The sequence below is a fragment of the Acartia tonsa genome, chromosome 4 (assembly GCF_053477335.1).
Source record: "Acartia tonsa isolate MP-2025a chromosome 4, ASM5347733v1, whole genome shotgun sequence".
Lineage (NCBI taxonomy): Eukaryota > Metazoa > Arthropoda > Copepoda > Calanoida > Acartiidae > Acartia > Acartia tonsa.
This window is the reverse complement of record NC_137263.1, coordinates 6,170,312-6,183,770: the sequence shown is the minus strand read 5'-3', so window position 1 is coordinate 6,183,770 and position 13,459 is coordinate 6,170,312. Positions and strand designations below refer to the sequence as shown.

The 13,459-nt window shown below is 31.4% G+C and overlaps 1 protein-coding gene across 19 annotated transcripts in view; it reads right to left on the bottom strand.

The window, feature by feature from the left end:
• Positions 1 to 2,639, bottom strand: part of LOC145315822 (protein gustavus-like) — a 28,311-nt gene extending 25,672 nt beyond the window's left edge. For all 19 annotated transcript variants that reach the window (XM_080155918.1, XM_080155924.1, XM_080155930.1 and 16 more), the window contains exon 1: positions 2,301 to 2,639. The gene's annotated coding sequence lies outside the window, so the exon portion shown is untranslated. The remainder of the gene's footprint in view (positions 1 to 2,300) is intronic.
• Between the last annotated feature and the right edge of the window lie 10,820 nt (positions 2,640 to 13,459).

Here is a 13,459-nt window from a genome sequence, read left to right as displayed (position 1 = left end):
AGCCAATAAAAAGTAATTTTTCATGAAAACTGTTTCTGAGCTATATTTCGACATAAATATGATGATTTAATTTTTATATACTGATTAGTCAAATAAAGATAAATTGATTTTAGATTAGAATTTTTGTACATAAGTTTTACTTCCATTTAAATACTTTTATAAATAAGATTCTTTTTATATAGGGTTTATTTTATTTCTTTTATTTATGTTTTATATTTAAAGATTATGGCACTTTCCTAGGTAGGTATTATAAATTGAAGTTTTAGTATTCGTTGGACAGTTAATTAAGGAACGACAACGGAAGACAAAATGATCTTTACTCAATTTAAAAATACTAGCGGCTACGCCCCTAGAAATCTCTAAGGCACATAAGTTGGAAGGGGGAAAAGTATAGACCCCACCCCCCTTTCAATTTGAGTTTTAAACAGAAAAATGAAAATAAATTTTTTGGGGTGGGTGGTCAACTTTTATTTGAAGGGTGAAGATACCCTCCCATAAAATAGTAACAAACCTACCCTGGACATAAAAGATGCATCACTGTACCATAGGATTGATAAAATGCAAGTTTAACCAATTCAGATATCCCCAACAAAAAAGTATCAAGATACATTTATAGGGCTACTTTTTATAGCACAAAATTAACCTATAAAATAACCATGCATGTAAATAAAAACATTACATACCTAGTCATTTTTTTTATCAAAAAGAAGGAAAAATAATATTAATAGCAATAGTAATAAATTAATGAAATAGCTGATTATGACATTTATCATAACTTTAACTCAACTGGCTTGTTTACAAATCTTATATTATATTTATTTTATTTTAATTGTCTGAAGCTTTTGATTCAAATATTTATTCATTACAAGGAAGCTTCGTTGAGGTCCCAAAATGGTCTTTGCCTATTATATTTTATATTTAAGTTTTGGGATTCTTCCCATTTCAAATACTTAACCCCTGTATGATAGTTATTAACATGAAAAATAACATATAAATTACTAAGTAATAAGAGCTGATTAAGACTATTGTTAAAACAAGTTAAAAAATTATTCTCGTAATCAATGTATAAATGGAACTTATAATTCGAATTTTGTTCTGAAATTTTGCATGAGTAATCCTTGGTAGGTCTATTTTCCCTAAATCGAACAAAAAGTTGAAAATGTCGCGGCTAACGGCTCAGCCGTTTAGCCGTTTTTTTTTTTTTGCTATTTTTAGGGCAAATCTGTCATAAATTACTAGAAATCAACTTTTTGAAACATATTTTTGCTTTCAATCATATGAAATGATACAAAAAAAACATTTTTTAGATTTCTAGTACCAGCAACTACCGGCTAGAACCGTTTGAAAACGTTTTGGAGCGGTAAAGAGTATTATGTGGAGATAGGTTTCGTGATTGATATGTCTTTAAAATACCCAAAAAATGGCTAAACGGCTGAGCTGCCAGCCGTTAAACGATACTTTTCCAACTTTTTGTTCGATTTAGGGCAAATAGATCTAATATGGATTACTCATGCAAAATTTCAGATCGAAATTCGAATTATAAGGGCCATTTATATATTGATTATGAGCTGATTGAATTACCCCCCCCCCCCCTTTAATAAAAAATGACTGCTAATACTCCGTCATGATTCTCTATAATTAGCAACGTCTGTTTGTCTTTCTGTCTGTTTTAATTTTAAGTAGGTAACATGCAGAGGAAATGTGATTTACACGGGTGCTATTTAAGATATTAAAATAAATCCTCAACCTCAATCAGCTGATATGGATGTTAACTTTATAAATATAGAACTAATATTATATATACATTTAGTATTTAATAATATGGGACAATAAATAAAAGTGTAATAGAGGGGGGGGGGGGGGTTAATTCGTATTTGTTTAACCCTTTAAATAAGAGCACGAACTTAATGTGTGATTTATCCGGTTAGATCAAGATACCCCCCCCCCCCCTTTAATTAACTTTAACCCTAATGATTAAATAGAAAATTATATTAATCTACAATCAGCATATCTATATGAAAATTTTGGGGTTGATTATGCTGTGTTTTCATTAAATAGATTAATTTAATGAAATTTAAGATTTGTTATTAAGTACAAATACGAAATTATCATTCGATCGTATTCATAAATTATCAAAAACGTAATAGTATTTTTCAATACAAAATGACAATATATTAAATTAATAAGGAAAATTAAAACATGACAATTAAATTAGAAGCGCAAAAAACTAAAAATAGCACGTAGAAAGCAATTTTAATTGTATTATACATATATTTTAATAATAAAATATTGAATATTACCTTAAAAACTCAGTGAAAAAAATTACATTCTTAAAAATTCAGCCAAACAGCACTCAATTTCGCTTAACAACAACAAAACCACAAAAAGTCACTCAACAAATGTTATTTTATTCTATTTTTACACAAATTTAAAACATTTACTGGAGACACTTTAATAATTTGTCACTAATTTACATTAATTTTATATTTATTTACACTTAAAAATAAGATATGAGCCAACTCTAGATAATTAGAGCTCTGCTCGTTGTTAGTAAAATCTTATTTTTGTCTGAACTGACTAAAAGAAATTCAGTGTTGTGCTTATTTAGTCCGCCATTACATACACAGTCCCTCCCTCCTTCCCAATTATTGGCAAGTTCAAAAGCCCGTAATTTTTGCCGTGACATTACATTTTAACCTCTACAAGCACTTCAAAAGCTAGTGTAAGCAAAGAAAAACTTGGAACTAGAACGCACCATGAGTGTTGCTGTGACGTCACAAACAAGTTCCTCTCTTTTTCTCACCCCCATTTCTACCCTCCTTCCCATTCCGCCAGACTAGTCTGTTTCTCTCTCTCTCTCCACTCCTTTCTCTGCTACTTTCCTATCACCCCGAGTCGTGAAGTCATCCCATTGATATTGCTTTCTTAAATACCCCCCACGGAGCACACTCCTTTTTTTTATTTCCATAGACGAATTATTCTTTTGTAGATTTTTTTCATAGATAATAATTGGTTATATATTTCTTTCTGTTGAAAAGTAGCGGTTAGACCTTTAAAAGTTTAGCAGTTTGTGAGAATTTAGGGGTGTCAATCTGCCAATTTTTTTTGGATGGATTCAGATTCTTACAAAAATCTGCGGATTAATCCATGTATTGCAGATTTTCAGATTGAGGATTTTAGGAATATTTTTAAAGGTTTTTGCATAAATAAAAAAGGGAATGAATTTTACAGGGTATTGTTCAGAATCTATAGGTGCATTTTTTCTTATTGTCAGAGAAGCTTTGTTCTGTTGGAATTAAGTTATGGTGTTATATATGTATGCATGCACACATCTATAAAAAATTTAAATTTTAAGCTTTATTAGGTTATATTAGGTTCAACTAACCTAATAAAGATAAACTTTCTTTGATGAGCTCATGCTGCGTAACTTCTCAAATAGTAAAAAACACCATAACTTAATTCTAACGGAACAGCCTTTCTCCTAGTTTTAACCCCTGCAGCAGCCATTTCCTAACCATTACTCAACCTAACCTAACCTAAAATGAAAAACTACTGTGAAAAAAAACAGGACTTGAAGAGTCCAATTTTTCATGACTCAGATGTAGAAAAGAAACTCTATTATACATAAAATATTGTACAAACCAAAAAACCGGCTAAAAAAAATATTAATTCTAATAAATTTTGACATAAATGTAGAGGGACAGACATACAAACAGAATATTGTTTTTTTTTGCTATGCTACTAATAACTAGATGTTAGAACTATACAGGTCCACAAGTGAACATTACACACTAACAACAAAATTCAAAACATCATATATGCTAAAAAATGTTTACCCTCTTTTTCTGCTAGCTTTATTAGCTCATTCTGCAAAGTATTGCTTTTGATTTCTTCTGTATTTGAGTCAATTCATTCCAAGTGTGAAGGATTTATGGAGAGGAGACCCTTAATGTAAAATCCTTGGTGGAATTATCAACAAGGCCTACCATCTGTTCAATGACTGGGTCTTCCTATAATAAATCTAAATTATGTGATGAATTAAAGTAAAGAATGCTAAGATATTGCAACATGGCAACTATCAATTTATCTTACATTTAAATCAAGACTTTTTATACATATGCTGTTTATTTAACATACTTATTTTTAATGCTAGTATTGTTTGAAAATGTTTCAGTATGTCAAATAATTCAACATTTTAGCCCCTAGAATAAATTAAAGAAGCCACAAATAAACTTTAATCATAATTAAACCATACTTAAAACTTAAAACTCAAATCACTGTATGGAAAACAATATCTTCTAATGCTCCTATCCGAATTACCTCATTGTCAAGCTTTTTGCACAATGCCCATGGACTTCACTTAAACTGTTTTTAACCTATTTTTAAAACGTATATAAAAAATATACTATGACACCAGTAGAATCAGACTGCAGAGCCTAAATTTGAATAAAATCCCCAATAAACTTTTTTGGGAGGATTTAAATATTAATTTTTACTGTTGCCGTGATCATTTTGACCGAAGCAAAAGGTTTTTTTTTATTTGGGTAAAATTCGTAGCTTTTAGAGTGTTTTGCTTCATAAATATTGTATTCTGGTATAGAGTAAAATTAGGCCTTATGATTTTACTATAAAAATTCACTAAAAAGTTAATTCTTTATAATATATCAACGAATTAACATTAACATGTTTGTGTTCTCTCACTTATTTTAAAAAGATAAAAAATTGCTGTAAAGGGTTAAATGACAACAAATGTTTATGCAACACAACAAATTTATTTTTGTCACATATACAAATGCGTTATAAAATAAGATTATTCAAACTTATTTTTTAAAATAATTTTAAAAAGAATGTATCTTTTTGTGTATGGTTTTCATTCTTTTCATTTTAATTAAATAAAAATTATTTAACTACATTGGAAATAAGTCACTTTGTGAAAACACTCTTTTTTTTGAATTGTTAGGAATTGAAATAAAACAAGTCTTCTTATTGGTTAGATTTCAGAATTATTTGTTTTATTGTAAATGTTAGATTTTTCAATGAAATTAATTGTTTTGGAAAAAAAAATTATTTCCAATGAACAGAGTAATGTTTTTTTTATTGTATCAATATAAAGTGAATTATATAAAAATGTTCTGTAAGCCACAATATTACCCGAAGTAAAAAAAGAGCTTTTGCTCCGGTCAATATGATTACAGCAACACTAAAAATTAATTTTTAAATCCCCCAAAAAAAGTTTATTGGGCACTTAATTCAAATTTGGGCTCTGCAGTCTTATTCTATAGGTGTCCTAGTATATTTTTGACCCCCCATTCAAAAATAGGTTAAAAACAGTTTAAGTTTCTACAGAACTTCCTATGCACATCCTATAGGACTTGAACAGATATAGCATTAACAGCTATTTCTTCAAAATATTTAGTAGTCAACTCCTCTGATGATCTAAGGTTATGGGTTATAATAAACCTATATTTCTCTTTTTGCTTAGGTCAATGATTGCAAGTAAACATGTTTCCATTGGAGGCCGCCTTTATCTGTGCAAGCAGAGCCATCATTGATTTGATTGCAGAAACAAGTGAGAGTGAAGGAGTTAAAATATTTACAAGTCTTCATTCTTGCTTTAAATGTTTGCTGTGATGTTTGTTGTTGTTGTGTATTTGCATAGAGCTGAAACAATACGATGGTTGCAGAAATGATAATCAATTCTACAGAAGTTTATTTACACTGATACCAATTCTTCTGTGGTAATTTTTTAGCAAATCTATTGTTGTTGATCCTGATAACATAGTCACAGAAATTTGCACAGAATGTTCCTTGGTTCATGAAACCTCAACAGTAACCATCACCATTACAAGGTGTTCTATTAGACAATAGAACAATGCAACATTTTTCTATGTAATTTTGGTGCCCAGAAGTAAGCACAATGAAACCTCATCATTGACTTAACCTGAGTTAAGACGGAGCCAGATTGGATATCCGCATCTTCAGCATTTTGTTTGTCAACTATTTTAAGATTGAAAACCATTTGTAGCTTTGTAAAAATTTGCCTCTGTAAATAACTTTAGGGAATACTTCTGCGAGGTCAAGTCATAGGCCTCAATGTATGCAGCATGACTGATTAGATGTACGTGCTTAAATGCTGATAGGTCATATATGAGATAGATGAATCTACTCTTTATCTTACACAGTCCATCAGTCTGTTGGTAATGTATTGTCAGTCATTTGATTTAAAGAAAAATTTAAAAGTTTTGGTGTGCTTCTAATTTGTCTATGAACAAATCAAAGCGCATTTACCCCTTCGTCCACAGATTATTTGAATTAAAATTAATATAAATAAATTCAACAAGATTTCTCTTCCTACTTAAAAGCAAACATATGATACATAGTACACTTTCAAAATTACATAAATATGTGCTTAAAGCTAAATTTTAAGCATTTTTTAGGCTTTAAATTATGAAGCATCTAGAAAATTTTTGAAAGCGAAGATTTTCTACAATTTAGGTTGATATGGCCATCCCTGCGTCTGTAAAATATAGCCCTGATCGTAAAATGTTGTTACAATCAATTTCAAACTTTGAATTATGATTCCTGTAAAAGGTAGTACAATTCCAAAAGTGTAGCAACTCTTTATTATGATTATAGCTTGAAAGTCTATTATAAGTCTATTTCAAACATTCGATTATTTTTCAGCTTTCTCAACAATAGTTTTGGTATGATAAAATTATCCTATTGACTTGATTTTTTTGAATATAGATTCCTAATATAATTTGGCACAATTTTATAAGCGAAGCAACTATAAAATTAAGTCCATATCAATAATCCTGTATGTTAGGTATGTAATATTGCAACATATCTACAGATAATTTTTGTCCAGATACGACTACTATATGAATATTTATCATCTTATTTGTTAACTTTCAGAGGCTTTCTGATTTGTTAAGCTTCCCTTTTTCAATGTTGTCATCCTTATTAAATTTCTTTCTCAGCTAGCTGTCTGAAACATTTCAAAAGATTACCTCACAAAAAAATGAAAAAACCTCCCCTCTAAAATATTTAGGTGCTTGGCACCATGGTTCAAAGCCTTTTGTTTTACAAATCAGGTAAGTTTTACTTCCCACAACAAAAAGCTTGGACATCTTTGACATAATAATTATAAGATTAAAATAGCCAAGCTGATGGGAAGGAAAATTTAGTCAATACTCATGGAAATATTTACACGAAATTTGAATGAAATTTCTAACTCTAACTCACCACAAGACAGACAGACGAACATATTTAGTTAAAGAGTAGATGCTTAGTTGTCAAATGAATGTTTACACAAAACTCAACAGTCTATCCTTGATAATGGTTAAGTAAATGAATATTTCCTGTAAAAATATTATTAATTAAAAAGAGACCGAAAAAATGGACATTTCAACAGGATAAATAAGCTGAGGTTTGTGGGCCTTCCTACCCCCTTGATTGTCTTAAAGCACGTAAAACAGTCTTCAAAATTTAGAATCGGTGGTAGCCGCAAAGTTTTATTTGCTTAGTCGCAGCTGTGCGGCTGTTGCTGCAAATGAGAATTCCTAATATAGATAAAATCTAAAATCACGAAACCTATAGAAATATTTTTTTCTGAGGTCAAGTAAAAATAGTAAGAAAAAATCACAAAACCTTTTGAGAAGCATTGCTACTCTATAATTCAAAATGCACGTCTGAAACGTGAAAAGTAAAACTGGAAATCTAGAATGGATATTAATTTTTTTCAGATTCCCTAATGACCTAAATACTAATACTAAATAATAGCATCCAGGATTGATGGTTTGTCGGTTATGCTGTGTATTATTAATGGCATTCAACTTTATTACTAACTAATCTGTCAGTTTATCAATAACGGCTTTATTTTTTTTAGGGGGGGGGGGGGGGGTAAGTGCATTTTTTCGACTGAGTTAGTTAGTTAGATGGCAAAAAAGTTTTGTTCTGATAATTCTGTTCTGACTCTCTTTAATTGTTCGCCTGTCAATATGAGAATTATACAATTTTAATTTTTTCCAATACCAAAAAAGGTCGAAAAGAGACTTCATAAAGTTAATGAGAGATTGGGTTATTGTTATGAGAGCCCTGCAGGGCCAGGCTAGTTCACCAGATGGCAATAGGATAAGAGCTCCCCTTTGTTTCTAGAAAGTTAAAATAAAGGGGGGCGGGGGGGGGGGGGGTTGTACTTTTTTCCCTTGAAAATATTGTCCATAGTCTTTTTTTCTGTAAATACTATTTCTACTACATGAATAACTAGTGGTTATGCCTCTAGAAGCCTCAAGGAGCACTTCAGGTGGGGTGGGAGAGTTGACCCCGCCCACTTTCAATTATAGTTTTTAAAAGAAAAGGTAAAAAATGGAGGTGGTTCATACCAAAAATTGTTATAAACCTTTCCTGGACCTAATAGAAGTTTACACTGTAAGGGAGAACCATATAAGTTTAGCAGTTAGCGAGATCTTTTGGGACAAACCAACAGACCCTGGTACTTTCATATAAGGATATTCCAATATTCGTCTATAGTTTGCTTTTCATGGAAGCTTATCTTTCGAATGAAAAATGTTAAATATTTATCTCTTTGAAGGAAAAATCTTAAAATGATTTTTTATTTATGAAGATTTTTTCTTATTTGATGTAAAAATTGTAAGTTATTCTGTAGAATATAAATGTTGTCCATCATTTATGTATGGACAAGTACATCAGTTATGCTTCAGTCCACAGATCTCAAGGGATAAGCCAATGGCCAGTAAATAGATGTATAGGATACCCACAATTCTATTAAACAAAACTACCACTTCTGGAGATTGATAACCCTACTATAAGTTTTTTATGCAAATGACTATGGATATGAATAACATTTACTGTCAAATACCTCTCACTCAGGCTACATTTATTACAAGCACTTTAAACATGGGGGTTACATGTGTAATACCCCACTTCTAAAAATAATGAGATGTTCACAAAGATTTTATATTGGTTAGGGAAGGGGGGTTCACAAACCCACTCAACAAAGAAGAAATAAATGAATATATTCAATTTATATAGCATTTTTAAGACAATACGAATACTTTTTTTGGCATTTTTTAATTCTCCCCCCCCCCCCCACAACAAAAAAACATACCACCTTTGTACACATCCACGCCAAGATTTGTTGGTCAAATATTTTTTACATATTTGGTTATTTTATTATTTACTTACAAGATATTCTTCAAACATTTATAACTCACAAAGTCAAGTATTTCATAAGTTCGTCCTCCTTAGGTTGTAAATTATGAATGTATTCTATTATATAAAGCAGTAAGCTTTTTGTCTGTAGCAAAGGATATCGCTAACCGCTGAACCGATATGGTTCCTCTTTATAGTAAAGCTTCTTATATGTAGGTCCTTATATGGTTTTAGGCTACTTTATATATGCAAATAAGTCGATGTAAGAATTTAGGCTTTTTTTCTGCCCTTCCATTTTCCGTCAAATATATATTGCTCTTCCATATCCTTTCGAATAAAGAACCCCTAAATGCTAAAGGGCGCAGCCGCTAGTAATATACAAAAGTAGTAAGGTCCTTCATTTTAGAAAAGATTAACTTAGTCCTGAGATGGTTTTAGGCTAACAGTTTTAGATTTAAGTCTTTGGTTAGTTATAGGCTATATCTTGCTCCCCCCCTTCCCCTTTGAGTGCAGAGCCCTTTAAGCTAGGGCCACAAACACAAAAATGACTTTGAACTTTGAGTTTGTCTTGAGAAAGTTTATTTAGAAGTAATTACCCTCCACTGATTAAATGACAATTATCCTTCCCATTGGCATTACTTACACGCTTTGTTAAAGTCAAAACAACATTTTTGAATTGGATGACCTACCATGGGTTTAATGAGCTGGATCTTAAAATCATTTAGTGGTGTGCCAGATCGGGGCGCGCCAGATCGGCGCACCTAATATCAATCTTTAAATCAAAATGACATAGGCATTGTCTAACAATATATAACCTTATAACTTTAGCCGTGTCAGTACAATATTTTATATAAAAGTTTTAGCAGTGGCTGTAGCGCACTGTCAGCCCTCCTTCCGACCACCTCTGAATCGCTCCGATTTGGCGCACCACTAGAATAATTTGAAGATCCAGCTCTGGAATTCCGTGGATGCCTGAATGACGGATCACAGAAAAAAAATTGTTCTTAGTTGTATAAAATAACTAGATTCTAGATGCCATAAAATGGAAGCTCTTTATAGCGCCTAGAAAAATGACGTCATACAATACAAATTACCTATGATAGGCCAATTCAATAACTAAATTACAAATAGCAGGACAGTTTACATTTTAATTGACAAATGGTAGGCCAGTATAACGTCAAATTTTATAAGCACTATAAAAAGTTTTTCTATAAAATGAGATAAAAAACTGGGAAGAGAAGTATAAGAAGAAGAGAAAAACTGTCCGCATCATAATGAGAGGGGTTAAACATTTTCGAAAGAGGTCTAAATGTTTTTCTGTCTTTTTGTTTAATTTAACAAGAGTTATTATTGGATGATATTTAACATATTCTGCAACTGATTCCATTTTTTTTCACTTGCCTCCAAATTCACCCCAACTTCTTACTGAGTGTTCTTATAAACAAACCAATTGTAATAACCAAAAATAGCTAAGATATAAAAACTTAAAAATACACACACATAATAAGTATATTTAACAAGGGTAGAATTATGTCAATAAGTATCACAGCTATAATTTTTTATTATGCTACAAAATTAAAATATTAGAAAATATAAAAATACATTTGAAAGTTTTTTTTTTTTTATCCAAATAATATATTCATGATTTAAACAGCTGCTATTTAAATAACTTTGTCCGTATTCCTAACAATGATTTTTTGTGCTTCGCTACTTATGGTTGTGGTAATCCTTGTTTTTGATATTTATGACTATAAGATAAACTAAGTTGCTCGCCCCCTAGGCTCTAGGGGAGGTCGAGGAAGATTAGTAAGTAAAGTAGCCCAAAACCACCCGAAGATATATATTAATCTTCTATAAAAGAGAAAGCTTCCTTTAAAAGCGCAAACCAATGACTGTAGCCTCAACTTAATTGTAATGAATTTTGCTGAAACAAATTTAAGCTTAAAAGAAAGACATCCATTTTTTCATATCTTGTAAGTATTTTTGTAGAAAATATTATTTTATGTATAATATAAACATAAGACTTGTTCGAAAATTGCACTTTTTGAATTTCGGTTATTATATACTTCTGACGATTAAGTCCAAAAGTAAACTGTAATAAATAATTAAGAAACTTTAAAATCGATTTTTATTAAAAATCACTAAACCTTTCTTGTTTTTATATGAAAATAAGAAGGAGAGGCTGTATTAAGTTCATCATTACAGTTAACCACTGGACCTATATGGTTCTCCTTTCAGGGTTAGCTTCTCAAAGGTCTCTGTAAGGTTTTTAACTATTTTTGGGGAAGTGTACCACCACTCTCCCATGAGAATTCGCCCCTAGAAAAAAATTATCCCATTCCCGAAAAAATCAATTAAATAGAAATAAATGGGTATTTTGTGAAGTTCTATTTTTACAAACTAACAAATTTTGAAACCGTCTAATATCTGATACACATGTCTAAAAATTTCATCCATTTATTTTTCCCAGTTTTTTCGAGAATTTGAGGTTTCCGTGGCCACAAATTGAGTTACTCATTTTTTGACATAAATTGTTACAAAGAGGATTAAAACTTTGTCCAGGGATCGGCAGTTGCATATTTGATGAAAAACTAAAAAAATATCCAATATGGAACCCTTATTTACTACTTGTCGTTTTAGTAGCGAAGTCACTCAATAATTCCAGATGTACGTCTGTATGTCTGTTTGAGTGTCTAAAACGTATTTTCCTGGCTGGCTATTATAGATATAGTTTTTACTAAATTCTCTTAGCAAATTTGCACCAATTAAATATATGACTTACTTGTACCGTTGATCTGTCGGGTAGGCTACGGGAGACATTAGGCCCTTACAATAAAGTTTAATTATTTTCTTTCTATTATTCAATCCGTCTTTTATTATGAACATCTGCACTTTAAATCGATTAGTCCGTTAGTCCATCCATGATATTATTTGTGGTTTGCTACATGTTGATGTTGCCATCCTTATTTTCACAATGACTCAATAATTTTCTTCCTAAACATTTTTGATGTTATCATATTAAAATAGAACAGCTTAATATGGAAGATATATGTTTCTACCAGTAATGCATAATGTTGATTATGATGTTAACATAAATATTATTCTTATTCAGTCATATAACCATGACCTTTTTATTTCCTAAATAGCCATAAAAAAAATACAAAAAGACAAAATACCAAGTGAACCTATTATAAAAAATAATAAATAATACTTCTTTTTAGGTTAGCTTAGATTAAGCAAATTTATGAAAGCTTTGTAGTGCTATTGATCAATAAGGGTATAGTTCTCCGTGAAAAATATAAAAACACTATTTAAAAAAAATTCTAAATAATTGATGAACATTTGCAACTGTCGATCCCTTAAATCATATTTATGTCCTGCCATCTTTAATTTAATTTAAATTAATCTACTTATATTCGCAGTGAGGCTACTATATGATTTTAAAATCTTTTTCACTAGTTCTTGCGTGCTGCTAAATTAGCGGCTGTACTCATATCATCTAAAAGGTCCTATCTTATTGGGCCAAAGGTCGCATTTTCATTAACTAATTAGAGATCTTATGCTTTGAACTTGGAAACATTACTACTTTATTTCATAGAAAGGACTGTAAATTTTGTATTTTTGTGGTATTCGGCAACCGTGAGCCATGTCTATGGCACCCCTGATCTGGGGTTCGGTGGAGGGTCAATGGCCCTCCCCCGAGTCCTGGGGAAGGGGTCTAGTGACCCCCTCCCTACGCTTAGAATTAATGATTTGAATCTGTCATGTTTATTATGGTTAACTGTATTCTTAATTCTCCCCCACCCTTTCCAGGGATGGGGGAATCATTATTGCCCAAACTGACCATTGTATATGTATTATTTATGCTTTCATGTTATGATTATTTATTCCTATCCATGTAATTATTGTTTGTTGTATATAGCTTTAGTATTGCTTAACCCTTCAATAAAGTGACAACTGAAAATAGATGTTGATCATTATCTAGTGAAAGCTAGAGAAGCGTAGCTTCTCTATAGTAAGGTGTCCACGTCTGTCACACTGCCGTAATCTAATTGAACTCCGGTGTCTGCCATTTATCCTCGGCGGATACCACAACTTTGGTGACAGCTGTGTGAGATTACGGCGAACCACAAGTGTAGAGCAGACGCGCATCTGAGGCTAAGGTACTCCCAGCAGTGAATCTGGCAAAACTGACGCAAGCAACCTGAATTACCCACCCTGGACAGCAAAGTTTAACTCTGCATCCGGCAGTTGTGGAAGCGAAACAGCGAAACCTGACGAATAA